Here is a 12,370-nt window from a genome sequence, read left to right as displayed (position 1 = left end):
GATCCATCCGGAGGTCCATCTAGAACACTTGGTGTGTATATAGGATAAACAATACCACCCTGCTGGCCCCATGCATAGTGTCTTCTCGAATTTGAGGATGTGTAAGATATCTCCTAGCAGTGGTCATTTGTGAGCCTTTATTTATTTTTTTATTAAGTTATTTCTATAGCGCACACATATTCCGCAGTGCTTTGGAGGCTATTTGAATATTCGGTTCTTGTGTAGTTTCACAGCGGCAGCTTACGCTACATTTGAAGCTACGCTATCAGCGTAGCCCAATGGCTGCCTTACTTGTGTAGTGACACGGCGGCATCCTAAGCTACGTTATCAGCGTAGCCCAATGGCTGCCTTACTTGTGTAGTTTCACGGCGGCATCCTAAGCTACGTTATCAGCGTATCCCAATGGCTGCCTTACTTGTGTAGTTTCACGGCGGCATCCTAAGCTACGTTATCAGCGTATCCCAATGGCTGCCTTACTTGTGTAGTTTCACGGCGGCATCCTAAGCTACGTTATCAGCGTAGCCCAACGGCTGCCTTACTTGTGTAGTTTCATGGGGGAGCCTAAGCTACTTTATCAGCGTAGCCCAACGGCTGCCTTACTTGTGTAGTTTTACGGCGGCAGCCTAGGCTACGTTATCAGTGTAGCCCAACGGCTGCCTTACTTGTGTAGTTTTACGGCGGCAGCCTAGGCTACGTTATCAGTGTAGGCTGCTGCCATGAAAGTACACAATACTTCCGTACTGTTGCCGAGAACTGCATCTTTCCCCGGTGTCCCTGGAAAGCCTAGTCAGCGCCTCTCTCAAACCCCGGCAGTGCCAGCAAGATCCCCTCTATTTGGCGGAGAGGGGATTATGCTGGCGCCAGTGGAGAGGCGCTCCATCTGTTTGACTTGCAGCAATGAGACGTTCCTGCGTCTCAGTAGCTATTGCGGCAGGGTACAGCAACCCTGCCCACAGGGTTAGGGGTTCTGTAGCGCCTTTCCAAACCCCCACTATCCACGGCAGTGGGGCTCGCCACGCTTCGGGCTCGGTGGCTCTCTGCGCTCTCCACACTATATAAAATCAACTCCACGCCGACGTGGATAGTGGGGGTATGAAAAGATTGGGAGGATGCGTAACGTGTCCCCTCGCCATGCTTCGGGCTGCCGTGGATAGTGGGGATTGGAGTGTCTCATTGCTGGAGCGATCTGCCAGGGATGCTTAAATGGCACTACGCTACTTCTGTCTGACTATGCTAGCTACGCTGGCCGCGGGTACACTACGCTGATTCTGACAGGAACGCTACGCTGACAGCGTAACTGCCGCTGTGAAACTACACAAGTACCGAACATTCACATCAGTCCCTGCCCCAGTGGAGCTTACAATCTATATTCCCTACCACATGTACACACGCACACAGACATTGTAGGGTTAATTTTGTTGGGAGCCAATTAGCCTACCAGTATATTTTGGATTGTGGGAGGAAACCGGAGTACCTGGAGGAAACCCACGCAAGCATGGGGAGAATATACAAACTCCACACAGTTAGGGCCATGGAGGGAATCTAACCCATGATCTCAGTGCTGTGAGGCAATAAGTTAAGCACCAAAATGTTCTATCGCATGAACACACTGTGGTTTGTGCTGTCAGTTGCCAGTTAACATACCAATATGGTTATTAAACTGTGGGAGGAAAGCCGTGTTCCAGAAGGGAACCCATGCAAAAATGGTGACTGTTTAAAAGATCTGCACGTTTTTACACTTTACAGATTGCAAACACGGGTCGGACCTGGGTTAGCGATCCCCGGTCTGGCTCATTCTCATTAAACCCAGGTCGACTATTATACACAAGGCGACCCAGGTTAACCCTAGTCAAATTGCCAGGTTGCTCAACTCAGGTTATAAGGTTTGGTGCTTTCACCTTGTCCTGGGTCATTATGTCAGCAAGCCAGCAATAATCCTGGGTCTGAGGTGCGGTGTGAAAGGGGCTTTAGTTACCAGGATCTGCAAGGTTGGGTGTTAAACGTCAACATGAATATATATGAAGATGACTGTCTGCATTCATTACAGAGACAGTGATCAAATCAGGGCTGTTGCAGTTTGAAGCAGGTGGCGGCACTTGTGGTGCTTGGGGATGGGACCGTGGACTAAACACACAGAATACATATTTGCCTCATATACACCTTATAGACAGTCGTCTTTTACAGCATATTTTTAGTAATTTTGTATATGAAGCACAGTTACTGTGCATTGAGCCACGAGGTGTCAGTATCTCAGTCTCACTCAGAGAAAAACATTGTATTCCGGAATATTTTGTATAATATGCATATGGGAGACTCATTTTGGTGGCTTATCCAGTAAATAGGAATAGAAGCATGGTATACAGTAGGAGTGTTATTACAGCCAGGGGGAACGCTGTCGCTGGGGTGTAGAGGGCCATCTACCAATCTACCGCAGTTTAAGTACTATTTACAAAGTCTAAAAATCCTCCCCCTTCAATAGTCCCATCCCTGAAGGGAACTAGTTTTCTCTCTGAGGGGTGGATGTATGGAGAAGTGAGCCAGAGAAGAAGCGGCCCATGGCAACCAATCAGCACTGAAGTAACATCTATCATTTGCATAATGAAAAATTATACAGAGCAGCTGATTGGTTGCAATGGGCCACTTCTCCTCCCTCTGCTTCATACATCTACTCCCGAGTCCCCACAAAGGGCAGCCATTGGTTTCAATGTCCACAGATCAATTGGACACCCTGTCATGTTACACTAACTGAATATGTTCAGCTCTAGAAGATGAATGCCCAGTCTGCTGAGCCAGCTTTACTGCTGCTAAAATGCAGCACAGTTGCTGCGGATTCCATACGGTGCTCTCTGTTGCTGCCGAGCCTGTGTCAGCTGTAGTTCTGCTGTCTGGTCATAAACACTCCCTGAAGTGACTGGGACAGCTGATATGTGGGCACGGTATAGACGTCCGGGCCTCTGGGAAGCGCTGGGAGAAAATGGCGCAGAATTACAGCAGAACTGGACCTTTGCACCCAACTAGATGGCAAATGGAGGCTGCAAAGTGTTCTTTTGTGTGTTTAAATCAAGCAGCAGTATAGTATTATCTTATACGTTTAACTACATTTTGAAACCTTTTTTTATAACACGGCACTTTTTTATGACATAGCCATTCGTTTGAGTCAGTCCCTCCTAGAATGCTGTTCGATGAGTGAGCAATCCAGAGGAAAGCCGAACTAACCCCACATACATACCACATACAACCTCCACACAGATAGTGCTCTGGGGTAGATGTATGAACCATTCAGCTCCTAACTGTCCCTATTTAAACCCAGCCTGTAACTTAACAGTCAGGAGCTGATTGGCCGCTGATAAAGTACCAGGCACTTTATCACTTCTCCTCCCTTATCACTGCTTCATACCTCCCAGATCTATGCAGATAATGGGCAGGATCCACACCCCAGCTCCCCCCCCCCCTTCGCCGCCCATCGCATTAATAATTATCGCATATGCTCTAACATATGCGATAATAATGGTAAAGGAAAGCTCTTGCGTTAAGAGCTTTCCTTTGCGGTGAGTCAGCGGGTCCCAGCAGCTCCCCCCTCCCTCCCTTACCCGGCACTGCCCTCTCCTCCTTTCTGCGCCCGGAAGAGGATAGTGCAGGGAGGAGGAGGTCACCGGTCCGGGCAGCACAGCTCTGTGCTGCCCGAACACAGGTGAGGGGGGGTCGGTGCGGGGTGGTGGTGGGTCGCGGTAGAAGCCCATAGGCTTCTATGTGGCATCACCAGATTTTCTGGCGATGCCCCCCGTCACAGTAACCCAGCGGGGGATGTTTAAAGCATCCCAAAATGCTGTTAAAACCCTGATAACAGGGTTTTACCACATTTTTAGTTTAGAGAATCTCCCCCATTGTAGTTTACCTATACAAAGATCCGGCTGGCAATGATACCAGTTACATGCGATTGCCCAACTCAAGTTTTATACTAGATGGCAACATGGCTGACTAGGAGAACGTTGGAGGACTATGCTGAAGGCTTGTTCTGATATCCGGATGGAAGAGTGCATGAACTCCAGGCTAAAACTTCTGCAGATGTTGCAATTTCTGATCTTCACGCCAGCCCGTTGTCCCCACTCAAGTTCTCCTTCCTGTTCGTGGGCACTGCACCAGGGACATGACCAGATCATTTCCACCCTATTGTCAGTGTTCTGTGCATACAATTAGCAGGGTCTTGTCCGCTTGCATGGTACTTTACCGACTATTTGGGCACAAATCCTAAACCGAATTAAAAATAAACGATGAAATTAAATTATAACATTATGCACAATATATGAAGTCCATCAGGTAATCATTGTAAAAGAAGGAAATGTTTTTAAAAATATCTATTTATAAATGTAAAAGTGAAAATAAGAAATCCACAAAGTTACATGTTGTAATGTCAACGTTTAAAAAAAATAAAATAAAAGCAGAGGGTGGGATCCGGATGAGGCCATTGGTCGACATGTACACTAATTTGGGGGGGGGGGGGGGTGGTATGATCCATACGCTGAGAGTTATACTGGGGCTGTCAGGGCACGATATGTAGGAGGGTGGTTAGTGCAGATCATACAATTTGGCAATGGACAGGAAGGAAGGAGTGGCCTTGAAACATTGAATTACTTATATTCCTAAATGAAGCGATTTGGATTTGCTTTGAACTCTAAAGACGTTACCAGAGATAAAACTGCCAACGCCCAGAACGTTATATTACTATTGACCCTTTGAGTGCCAACGTTACTGTGAGTGATCCTTAAAATATCCACTAAAAATGCCAGCGCCGCTCACAGCAACTGATCTTTTAGTATAAATAAATGCAAATACGAGCAAGCCAATTAATTAAAGTTTAGTTAAATATTGCACCCAAAGAAAGAACAGCGCTGTGAACTAGAAATGCGTACTGCAAATACAAGCTGAGATTTTACCTGCCAGTCACAAAAAAAATGTCCCTGAACTGGATATGGAGCCGAGAAGGGCAAATACTTAAAATAAAGGCTGTAGCTTACAAGCAAAGACCGTAAGACACATAAGCAGACAAATGTAGTAGCTTCAGAGTCTGACGGTCGTGCAGGATGCCGGACGAACTCTGATGCCTTTTTAAAGGAGCAATCATTTAAAAGGCAAAACCATGCCTTGTAAAAAAAAAAAAAATTGCCACTTTAAAAATTAATAAACAACAACTTAGATTTCGAACTCTGAGGCTATTACATTTGTGATGTCACTGAGGCTATTGCATTTGTGATGTCTTCTACACCAGAGTAGATGAAAAAAGGAAAGTTAATCATGCGTATAAATCTATAAACAGAACTTATGCGGCAACAGGTTCACTTTAAAGGGCACAAGCATGAAGACCAGCAACTTATTCTCCAGCTCTTAAAACTGGGAAATGCATAAAAACTGGTATTTGCAGACAGATACAAACAGAAAAGTGACGCTAAAATAATAAAAACAATAACATGTATTACACAATGTGTTGAACGATCATAAAGTATTCATAAACATAAAAACAATTATATAATAAATGGACTCGGACCATAAAAGTTCAAAGGAATTGCAATTAGTGTCCCGTTTCTATGGGTGAATAATTACACGGTACCGCTAGAGCAGGCATTCCCAACCACGGTCCTCAAGGCACACCAACAGTGCAGGTTTTAGTGATATCCAGGCTTCTGCACTGATGGTTTAATCAGAATCCCTCAGATACAAATTAAGTCACCTGTGCTCAAACCTGGATATCTACAAAACCTGCACTGTTGGTGTGCCTTGAGGACCGTGGTTGGGAATGCCTGCGCTTGAGGTTTGAATATATTCACCCATTGTGGGTATATATATCGTGCAAACATCACTGTGCTTTTCTTGACCTTCATTCAATTATTATGGTGGCATAATAGGAACAGGACACTGATTGCGACCCCTTTGATCTTTTTATGGTGCGAGTCTATTTTATTATATAATTGTTTTTATGTTTATGAATACTTTATGATCATTCAACACATTGGGCGGTATTCAATGAGGCTGATTCGCCAGGTTTTTATGGCGATTTTGTGCTGTAAGGTGAATTTTTGACTAAAACGGTGAATCAACCTATTCAATGACCAGATGGCGAATACATTTCAAGGTTTTTTTCGCCATGATTCACCGAGTAGCAATCGCTATCTTTTTACTAGGTGATTCATCGCGCCCTACGGGCGCTCTTCACACCGTCGTAAGGGGCTGCGCCCCCTTAATTTGTGAACGTTTGTATATGAGAAATATGGTTAGAATTGTATGAAAGATGCCCTGTATTGCAACTTAGGTGTCCACGAATCGCGGGAGGGGGGGTCGCGGGGGTGCCGCGAATTGCAGGAGGGGGGGTTGTGGGGGGGTGGATGCTGCGAATCGCGGGAGGGGAGGGATTGCAGAGAATCGCGGGAGGGGGGGTCGCGGGGTGGGTTGCCGCAAATCGCGGGAGGGGGGTTACGGAGGCGGGGGTTGCGGCGAATCATGGTAGGGAGGGTCGCGGGGGGTGTGCCGTGAATCACGGGAGGGGGGGTCACGGGGTGGGGTGCCGAGAATCGCGGGGGGGTGTGTGTGTGCCGTGAATCGCGGGAGTGGGGGTTGCGGGGTGGGGGGGGGGTGTGACGCGAATCGCCACAAGAAAAAATCAACACAGAAAGGTCAACACATGTAAATGTTGACATAAGTGTGCCACTTCATTGGTGTCCATGTCGACACATGACAATGAATATGAAAAAATTAAAAAACTGTAAAATAAATCTTCAAAAACTCATGTCAACCTTTTTCATTGTCGACCATAGCCATGTCAGTGTTTTGCATGTGCCATTTAATCCTGGGGCTGCTGCGAATTGCGGGGGGGGGGTGCCGCGAATCGCGGGAGGGGGGTCGCAGGGGGGGTGCCGCCAATCGTGCAAGGGGGGGTCGCGGGGGGGTTCTTTTTGCCGCGAATTGCGGGAGGGAGGTCGCGGGGCGGGTGTTTTTTCCGCGAATCGGGGGGGGTCACGGGGGAGGGTTTGCCGCGATTCGCGGGAGGGGGGGTCGCGGGGTGGTGGTTATGCCGCGAATTGCGGGAGGGGTCGTGGGGGGGTTCTTTTTGCAGCGAATCGCGGGAGGGGGGGTCGCGGGGGTGTTTTTGCTGCGAATCGCGGTAGGGGGGGTCGCGGGGGAGCGGGTATTTTTGCCGCGAATCGCGGGAGGGGGGGCGCGCGGGGGGGGAGGTTTTGCCGCAAATCGCGGGAGGGGGACGCTCACCTGGTGGCTGGGGAGTAGCAGTGCTGGGCAACATGGGAAGTCAGTGGGTGTCTGGCACTGTCTGTGGGCTCACTGGGCTGGTTCTCTGTCACATACCTCCCAACATGACCCTCTCCAGGAGGGACACAATGCTCTGTTTCTAGACTTCCCCTTAATGTATGATTGCCATCACCTGTTTTAAACTTCCCCTTAATGTATGATTGCCATCACCTGTTTTAAACAGGTTAATTTCTCAGAAAGGTGTTCAGCACAGATGAAGGCAATCACACATTAAGAGGAAAGTCCAGGAACAGAGCGTTATAGACACAGACACCCACTTTGAGTGACAGATGTAGCCAAATATATAGGAGATGGTGAAGTGGAAGGTGAACTTTTAAAATAAAGTGTTTTGTTTTTTTACATTTGGTGTCAAAAAATCTGGAATTTTATTCTGAGGAGGGGCATGCTATTTTTATTCATGTGCTGTAAGCACATGAATATATATTTAATAAAAAAATATATATATATATATTTTTTTACACAGACCAGCCAGCAGGGGGCTCATTAGATATTCATATATTCACTTCACCCGATCATTACATATGCACGATCGGGTGCAGTCAATATACCCAGTCCCCTCCTGGCACCCCCGGGGGGGCAGCCTCTGCTGCCTGGCACCCGGGGAGCCCACCTCCCCCCTACAAACGTTCTGGGGCAGGCAGGGAGTCCGCCGCAGGAGCTCAAATTCGCCGGGCAGGGGCAGCAAGCCCCTGACTCGTTGAATACCGGAGCCGGCGAGGCTCTTAAACGCAGCGAGCAGTGGTGAATGTGCAGCGAATCCTAAACAGGATTCGCTGCACGTCGCCAGTATTCACATTGAATACTGCCCATTGTGTAATAATTTGTTTTTATCTTGTCGTCACTTTTCTGTTTGTATCGGTTTTGCTTCTAGTGTGAGACTGACCACCCCACCTTTTAAGTGGCTGCTCTTGACAAATCACTCCTGGCGCTGCCTGCTTATGCTACCTAGGTAGCATTTTTTTCTTTTTGGTATTTGCAGACACTGCAGAACATTTTGTATTATAATCTAGGTTATTGTCCTATTTGCCAGTAAGATGTCAGGATGCACTTTTGCCATATTAGAACATATTGGACTTTTCTATAGAGGTTATGGGGGGTATTCAATATGGGATTCCGACTGCCGGAAACCCTGGTCCATTTTCGTTTGAGCCAACAATAACTCGACAGTCAGAATTCAATGTTCCGGCTGTAGAATATCGGAAAGTCTGTGTATCGGCAAAAACGGCCGTGAATTCAATCCTTTAAAAAAGTTGGATCTGACACCGTTCAATGTTGTCGTTAATGGCAACACATTGAATAGGAGAATGCTGATATTTCCCTGGTCGGGAAATATTGGCACGTATTGAATACCCCCCTTTGCGTCTTTTTATTTACATATGTATTTATATATTGAAACAATTCAATGACATTATTTTTATAGCATTTAAAAACTAAAGCCCTCCAGTTCTCTGCATTATCATAAATATAACTGGTACATTTTCTGACTCATCGTCCTTCCTTTTGTTTTGAAAACGTCGGAACATCTTGACCTTCAAATCGGTTATATTTTTTTATTGCTATTTTGTTATTCGGTTATAGAGTCTAACGAAGGAAATGCTAAAAGGGGAAGAAAAAAAAAATCTCTTCTCGGAAAATTCAATTTATGTTTTTTGTTAAGAACTAGGTCGCGCATTAAAGTACGGTCCACTCCATAATTATCAAAAAAAGGGCAGATGGGAAACAAACAAGCGTGTAATGAAGAGACAGGGTCACAAGAATGATATTGGCGGCCATTAACCCTTACAATTTCGGTGGTGAAATTTTAGCCCTCTCTAGTCGTTGAAAATAACGGACTATAAAGTTGAAACCTCCCGTTAACGTTCTAAATGTGGGTAGGTGGAGGGGCTTAATTCTTTTAAGTGTTTTGGCCCCAAAGTTCATTATCATTATACATTGAGCGTATCGAAGATTCGAAGCAGGAAGCGCAGATACTTTAAAAATGATAAAAGCAAAAAAAGAACTTTAATTATATGACTATGGCGCTTATTAGCTGAGCTCAGCTCTTATTAGGCTGCTGAAGAAGGAGACAGAATGTGCTCGTTGTCCTTTCACTTGTAATGAATGTCTGAGTGATTTGGAACCGTCCGGCAGCGGATGTGTGTGTGTGTGTATTGCAGCTGAAATCCATTCTCATAGCGAGAGTGGGCAAACAGGAATTCATTATGATAAAAAGCATTTCATAAATGATTAAGAGGGGAAAACAAGATGATTGCGCGGATGCTGACAATAGAGCAGCACAGTGAGCGGACTAGGGGGATAAAACTCTTTTTTTTTTTTTTACTTTTTTTTCGGTCAAATTTGAATGCGACGAGAGAACGTTGGTCCTGTTTCGAGAGCATTTTGCCTCTTAGGAATTATTAACATTACGCTTTAATTTGTTAGACAGTGCAGTGCTAATTATTCACATCTAAGCATTCAATATTTTACGTATGTTCATTCGCTGCATTTATCCCAGCCGTTTAAATCTCAGATACAGTAATACCCTTATAGGGCATATTCAATTAGCCGCTTGGCTTACCGCAGGCTTGTAGAAGTGCCCGGCGCTATTCAGCTGCAGCCCGCAGGCTGCATTTACCCAGAGTTACTGTTCACACCCTCCTAAGGTGTGATCGGAAATCCGCTGTCAGTAGGAATCTCTTACCGCGGCTGTGACATCACACCGATTCTATGGGTAAATGCGCGTTAGCTGTGGATTACCGCAAGAGGTTAAGGTCTAAAAATTGAATAGCTCCGGCTGTTAAGGTTCGGGCTATCCTCCACACAAGCATCTCAGGTAATTGAATGTGCCCCTTAGTTTCTATTACAGTTGTATACTTTGTCGTTCTATTGAGAGACCTTGGAGTTGTTTGGGTATGGGTGCGGATCAAGGTTTTGTGGCGCTTTAAATTGGAAAATGTCTGTAACCCCTCCCTATACTCCATGGACCTTATTCAGGTCTATTGCAATGTTTTGGTGTCTCCACATGTGCAGACACCAGGTGCGAACTTTAAGTTTGCCTTCCCATTCGCATCCACCAGTGGGGGCGGGGGGAGTGGGCGGATGGAAGCAACCATGGGGATGCCCAGCGGTTCATGGGTGTTCCATGAAAATGCTGGGAGTTCCCATGGAAATGAGGGAGCGACGCACCGGATGTCAGCTGCCCGCCCTGTCCCCTCCTACAGGGCGCACGCAAAGCTAAGACTCTGAGTTTTGCATGCTCGCTCCACATCATTCGATGGTCGTTGACCTTTCGACCCTGTCGACCTTTCAACCCTGTCGATCTTGTGACTGTCGACCATTAGTGGTCGACTATTTGACTGTCTATGATGAGTCTGTCTATGATGCATACCATAACCCAAATGAGGGCCTGCAAGACTTTACTGTAGGACAGTGATGGCTATCCTTGACAATCCAGCTGTTGTTGAATTACACATCCCAGCATGCCCTGCATCAGTTTTAGCATGGCCAAATAGCAAAACTGTAGCAGGGCATGCTGGGATTTGTAGTTCAACAAGCCATCACTGCTGTAGGATATCTTAGTCCACTGTGAAAGTCCTAAACTTGAGTTGATCGGCCTCATGCAGTGCATGGTGTCGAAAATCTGAAGGCCCTTTCTACAAGGTCAGTGAGTGCCTCCGGACTTTGTTGTCTGTTACTACCTTCGCCAAATCCTAATATAATAATGACGGGCCGGTAACTAGTTTTACAGGTTCCATGTGGTTGGATCTCTGACCATTTTGGAAGAAAGGTGCTTCAGATTCCATTGGACATACCCAACCTTTAGATAGTTGTATTACCTTCGCAGTGACTCTAGTGTCCTCCTGTGCACGGGGCGAGTGAGCCCTGTGCTTAGCGATGCAGTTAAACCAGTGGTAGCCAACCCTAGCTACGAGAGCTACCAACAGTTCCCATTTTCCAGACACCCTAGCTGCTGCACAGCTGCACTCATTAATCACTGACACATTTTAAAAGATCCACAGATGGAGCTAATTAGCTCACTTGTGATTCTGTGAGGAGACCTGCAAAACATGCACTGTTGGTAGCTCTCGAGGACTAGGGTTGGCTACCCCAGAGTTAAACAAACGCCGTTCAGCACCTAGCGATACACAAGCCATGTGTGCTGAGCGATCCATCACTGGGAGAGAACACTTGCGGTGACCAGATTTATACTGCATGTGGCATAAATCCAGTCAGGCGATGGCGACGCATTGGGACCAGGGGGCATGCACACAACGTGATCCATGCGTCCTTTTGCGGCGATCTAGTCCGATCGCTTAGAAATCGGCCTCATATCACCCTGTGTCTATACCCCATTACTGTTATCTATGGTTTTGTTTGATGATCTAGAAGGATTTTGTTCTTTTTCCTCCTCCTTGTTTGTTCTTCTGCATCCTGTCTTTTGAAGCTTGCTTAAGCAGCTGGAGTGCTTACTGGTGTGCAGTGTAGAGGGGGAGGAGTTATGGCGCACTGGTGTGCAGTGTAGAGGGGGAGGAGTTATGGCGCACTTCCACATTTGTAGTGCCTACATTCCTGGATACACCATTGTACCCCAATGTATGCAGCCTACCTACCCACTCCCCCCTAAATTATACAAATAAATACGTTTTAATATATACATTAAAATTCCTCTTATCATCTTTAATCACCTTTTGATGTTGATCATACGCTGGTAGCCATGAATACGTATACTCCAGTATAAATAGTCTGTACTTGGATGGAGCATGCTCTAAGACCCAGCTACAGTATGTCCGTACATTGGCTGTGAATGATTACATGAGCTCTGTGATCCTTACACTTACTTTACATTGCAGTCAGGCATTGCTAATAATAGCTTCCTAGCAGCTACATAGCAGGTACTCTGTAAGAAGTTTCTGGACAGCGGGCAAAGGTCGGCTTTATTGGTCCTTTCTTTTTCCTGTACCTATCAGCTAGTGAGCAGTAATCCCATAACTAGATCAAAGATAGCATTGCAACGCAAAATATCTGTTTTGTTTCCTTAACCCTAGACCTGTATAAGTTGTACTTTTATTTATTT

The 12,370-nt window shown here is 46.1% G+C and overlaps 1 protein-coding gene across 1 annotated transcript in view; it reads left to right on the top strand.

Moving 5' to 3' along the window:
• Nucleotides 1-12,370, top strand: part of NOL10 (nucleolar protein 10) — a 75,978-nt gene that overhangs the window by 44,848 nt on the left and 18,760 nt on the right. The window lies entirely within an intron of this gene.

This window comes from Crinia signifera, chromosome 3, assembly GCF_055691185.1.
Source record: "Crinia signifera chromosome 3, ASM5569118v1, whole genome shotgun sequence".
NCBI classification, from domain to species: domain Eukaryota; kingdom Metazoa; phylum Chordata; class Amphibia; order Anura; family Myobatrachidae; genus Crinia; species Crinia signifera.
This window is presented reverse-complemented; position numbering and strand designations above follow the sequence as displayed.